Source organism: Macaca thibetana, chromosome 3 (genome assembly GCF_024542745.1).
Source record: "Macaca thibetana thibetana isolate TM-01 chromosome 3, ASM2454274v1, whole genome shotgun sequence".
Classification (NCBI taxonomy): Eukaryota; Metazoa; Chordata; class Mammalia; order Primates; family Cercopithecidae; genus Macaca; species Macaca thibetana.
In genome coordinates this window covers 4215131-4220517 of record NC_065580.1, presented here as the reverse complement: position 1 = coordinate 4220517, position 5387 = coordinate 4215131, and the positions used below count along the sequence as shown (strand labels likewise).

The window sequence follows — 5387 nt, the reverse complement described above, 5'->3', positions numbered from 1 at the left end:
TATGTAGTGAATTCTAAAAATTGAAAACACTTAAAAAAGGCATTATTTTAGCCTGTCTTTAGTTAACCCATTCAAAATCCAAACATACAAAATGGTTTATTTGAATTCAGAACTGCCTCTGTTACTAAGAACTCTGTTTTAAAGAAACAGTACCAAAAGAAAAATTCTAACCCAAAACAACTAAAATCGTTTTCCACTAAATACTGACACAAACGTGTAGCAAAGAGTATAAAAAGTTATTCATTTAAATATATACAAACTCTTTGAAACTCAAATACTGTTTAAATTAATACTTATTGAGGATATATACGATGAGGTGAAGAAGGAAGGTATGTTGAAAGAGAATATATTGCAACAGCCTACACAGTACTGTTAACTCTATTATACTGCAAACTTTTTGTAACAAAAATGTCTTTTTTATTCCAATGTGGACAGGGATTTTCCTCATGGAGCATCTGTGGCTGTTTCTCGGCTGAGCTCATCCTTTTGGATTTGATGAATCCAAAAAATACTCACATGCGTGTGTTCACATGTGAGTATTTAAGGCAGCTTCAGTTTCAAAAGTTTTTGTGCACACTTTGCATTTCTGTCTGACACGGCGCCATTGGGGGATTCATCCTCGTGGCTGGGTTTGTTCTCCTGTTGGTTATTGTCCCCAGCCCCATTCTGCTTGGACACTGGCTGAGGTTCCTTTAACTTGTGTACGATGAAGAGGTGCCTGGACAGGGAGACGTGAGACGTGTAGCAGAGGCCACACTCCCGGCACTGGTAGGAAGAACCATCGGATTTGTGCTGAGGGATGTGTTCGTGGAACTGCAGCAGGTTTTCGGTGGTGAAGCCACACACGACACACCTGTGAACCTGCAAAACATTGATTTTCAGCTTTTTCAGTGGTTGAGTGATGGCTCCTCGGGGAGGCCTGAACTCCAGAACTGGTTCTTCCAACTTCCGCTTAGGACTGGGGACCTTGGTGTCTTCTTTTATTTCTGCTTCCTCCTCCTTGGTGGCGTGTCATTTCTTTCATGGCAGGGTCCTTAATGCCGTGCACCAGCTGGACATGCTTCTCCAACATCAATCATTTGGTAAAGGTACTTCTGGAGTCCGGGCAGTGTGAGCAGGCGTACACTTTCCTGATGACTCTGTGTTTGATCCGGTTGTGCCGGCGCAGGCTGTGGGACGAGCTGAAAGGCTTGTCACACTGGCGGCAGGGGTGTTTCTTCACTTGCTTCCCGTGCTCCTTCCTTGCGTGGGATATGTACACATCTCTCTGCATGAACAGGCGGTCACACTCCCAACACGTCCACCCAGGCCTGGACACTTTCTTGGTTTCCATTGGTTTTTTTTCACAGGAGATGGAGATTTCTTTTCCAATTTCTCTTTCCCATACATGGATTTGGTGTCTTCTTTATTCTGATTTGCTGAATTTTGAGTTGCAGGCTTAATGCTCAAAGGCAAGTTTATACCCAAGTTTGGAGGCCCTTCAATACTTTTCAATGTTCCGTGCACAGACTTGATATGGTCCATCATAAGTTGCTTCTGTGCATATAAAAGAGAACAGTCTGGACACTTGAAAACAGACACCTCCTGGTTTTCAATGTGTTGGTAAAAGTGGTGATACAGCAAGGTTTGCAGGGTGAACACGGTGTCGCACATGGAACACTTACATATTATTTTTGGTTCTTCTATCTTGATGCCAGGATGCTGTGTGTAGGTGTGGGAATGTGTGCTTGGGGCAGACTTAAATGCCATTGGACAAATATGACACTTATTGAAGACTTCACAATGAGAACCTTGAATGTGAGACTTCAGAGCAGCCCCATCAGAGTACACAACATTGCAATGCACACATCGAAAACCAACGCTTCTCGTGTAGTGCAGACAGTTCTTGGTGACGTGAGTCTGGAAGTGCACAGACCTGCCGATGGCCCCGCACTCAGGGCAAGTGTAGGGAGATTTGTGCTGATGGATTCTTCGGTGTGATGCATAACTGCACCGGTTAGGAAGCAGCATCTGGCAGATGGTGCAAGTCTTTTGTCCACTCGTATCTGCAGCCTGCTGGAAATGTGTAGCCAGTGGCGTCTCGTCCGGGAAGACTTCATTACACTCCAAACGTTTTAGACTATGTCACACAGTTTGGAGGGGTCTTCATCTAGGGGCATGGCTGCGATGATGGGAGTGCTTGAAGGAGCCAATATGACTGTCCCAGTTATGCCAGACTGAATTTTTGCGACAGTGTGTGTGCCGGCTCCCACATGGCTCTGAAGAGTGGAAGTTGAAGTGGAAGTATTGCTTGATGGAGAAACTGTCATTTGATCTGCTGGGACTGGCTTTAAAATTAAGTGAGAGCACTGCATTACCACCCCTTTCTCCTTATGCCCACGGGCATAGGAAAGGAGGCTGCATTTGTTGTAAAAAATGAGGTTGTTTGTACAATGGTTGCACATTACTTTGATGCACACGATCCATCTGTCGCAGCTCTGGGTCAGACTCTTTTCTTTTCTTTTCTTTTTTTTTGAGACAGAGTCTTGCCTTGTCACCTGGGCTGGAGTGCAGTGGCGGGATCTCGGTTCACTGCAAGCTCCGCCTCCCGGGTTCACGCCATTCTCCTGCCTCAGCCTCCCGAGTAGCTGGGACTACAGGAGCCTACCATCACGCCCGGCTAATTTTTTGTATATATATATATATATATATATTTTTTTTTTTAGTAGAGACGGGTTTCACCATGTTAACCAGGATGATCTCAATCTCCTGACCTCATGATCCACCTGCCTTGGTCTCCCAAAGTGCTGTGCACAGGAGTCCCCACACTCCAAGCACCTGTACCCATGCATCGGTAACGTGATCCCTGCATTGGCAGGAGGACTGAGGTTTGGGATGTAAACAGGGACTGGATTGACACTGCTTGGCACCTTGTTGAAAGCTTCCACCACAGAATTCTGCAAGGACGACACCACCTGGACTTGAGACATCTTTTGGGGAGGGGTTTTCGAGGCTGCTGCATTGATTGTTACCTGTTTTATTCGTTGCTGAGGTTTGGTTAGCACTTGGCAGAGTTCAGAGGTGGCCTGGGCACCCTGAGGCAAAAGGTTAAGGTTGGCAAGGTGCACAGTCTTTGGCAGGAGTTTGGCGTTGGCCAGGCTGGATGCTGGCACCACGACAATTTGCTGCTGGATGGCATTGTTGGCTTTAATGATGGCACTGATGGCACTCTGGACAGAGGCAGCAGATATGGGTGTGGCTTTCAACGTGGTGTTGTTAGTAAGCTTCAAATTAATGACTTGGGATCCTGCTGTCTTCACAGAAGACACTGGGAGGAAAGTAGTAGCCACAGGCTTGATTGTGACCTGTTTTGGGGGTGAGCTCTGCAGGGGAAACTGCATTGGTCATGACCACGGACTGAGGAGGTGCCTTGGGGAGAGAGGAAAGGATGGCGGCTGATGCTGGAGATGACAGAAGGGATGTCACAGAGGCCATCACGGATGCTGTCTGCTCGGAAGGTTTCTTCCCAGAGTCAAGATCCACTTCTGGCAATACCCTGGTCACTGTTCTCTTGATTTCTGCAGAAGATGTCTTAATGGTTTTTATGCGGACTTTGGGGATTGCTGATGTGGACCCTGTGGGAGAGGACGGGGAGCCCTTGCTGCTTTTCTCCCTTGAGATGCTTCTGGGACTATTCGGTGGCTTTGGGGATGGTTTTTTGGTCCCGTCGATGAGATTCTGGGATTCAGGAGACTTGTTGGCGGCTCTCGGACTGTCGTTTACTTCTTTTGGTAATGGGGAAGATCCCCTGGAATTGGCCACTGGTTCTTTGCAAGAGTCTGAAGCCGCCTTTTTAGCACTGAGAGCCGCGATAGCAGCAATACAGGATGAGAGCTTGGAGGATGACTTTGTCTTTGTGGCTCAATGCCGTGGAGGCCGGTGTCCTTCTTCTCGGAGCTCGGCTTCCCATCCAGGACTCTGTTTTCCAGCACCTTGTCAGAGTTTTCCTTCAACTTATCCTCTGCTTTTCTGACTTTAAAAGGTTCATAAACACTCAGGTTTATAGAATTGGCTTTGGCTTCTCTCTTAACAATTTTGTTTTTCTCTATATTGCCTGACGTAGAGAGTCCAGTTTTGCTGGAGTTTTCCCCTCCGAGTGCCTTCAGCTTATTGCAGTCCTGCTGGGGAGCCGACCCCGTCAACACCTTCGGCCTGAAGCTTGATCGCACGTCCTCCTTGTCAGGGGGTTCATCCACCTCCATCTTCTCATCGTCATCAAACTCTTCAGCACTGGAGATCGGGCTAAACTGGCTGAACGTCGCGTCTTTCAGAGTCACCTGGGAGGCAGGCATGTCTCCTTTCAAGGACTTCGCTCCATCTTTACCGTAACTGTAAAGAGAGGACGCTGTGAGAAACCCATTATGTCGGCCATTGCTGGTGGTTGTAACCGTCTTTCTCCCGCCCTCCGAGGAGCCGACATTCCTAACATTCTTGAAGATCATGCTGACATCCACGTTGGAAGACGATGGTGTGTGGGAGTCATCCTCTCCGTGAGCATTCTGCTTCATGTGGCTTTCGTGGTCATCGCGTCCATTCTCAATAGCTGCTTTAGGATCAGCCATATCTGGGATGTCAAATGCTGCCAGGGGGTCATCAAAGTCTGGGGTCTTCCTATCCCCCATGGTCATGAATTTGAGGAGATGTTCTTGTGAAACTTGACCTTTTGGAAAGAGCTTAGATTACTGTCACACAGCTGCATTATCAGCAAACGGGAAAGGGTTAAAAGCAGCCCCAGTCAACAGGCCTTTTGGCCTTCATAATAGTCAGAAGCATCCCCGACACCCTTTAGTAGCTTCTAAAAGAAAAAGCACAAAACAGAACATACCCCCTTCTCGGGGCTGGCCTTCACGGCAGTCAAGCCTGGGCGTTTGGGCCGCAGCTGGGATGGCCTTTGTTCAGTGTAGCGCTGCCCAGGGCTGCTGCTGTGGCTACTGCTGCTGTCGACGGAGCGGTGGTGGCGGCGGCGGCGGCGGCGGCGGCGGCGGGGGCTTCCATGTGACAGGCCTGTCATCTGCGACCCCACTGCCGGGGTCTGTGTGTGCGTGTGCGGTGGAGCGGCCTCGCCGCTGCCTCCCAAACCAATGCATTTCTTAAATGTATTTGACTGATGTCTCCTGCCTCCCTAAAATCTATAAAACCAAGCTGTACCCCGACCGCCTCGGGCACATGTTCTCAGGACCTCCTGGGGGCTGTGTCATGGGCCATGGCCACTCATATTTGGCTCAGAATAAATCCCTTCAAATATTTTACAGAGTCTGACTCTTTTTGGTGACAGAGCCTTTCTTCAGTGCATGCGTTCTCTAGAGGATGTCGGGGCAGAGCCCAGTGACAGGTGTGGGGCTCAGAGG

The 5387-nt window shown here is 48.5% G+C and overlaps 1 pseudogene; it reads right to left on the bottom strand.

The window, feature by feature from the left end:
• Window positions 1-359: 359 nt before the first annotated feature.
• LOC126949894 (zinc finger protein 532-like) lies at window positions 360-4849 on the bottom strand (annotated as a pseudogene).
• Window positions 4850-5387: the final 538 nt, after the last annotated feature.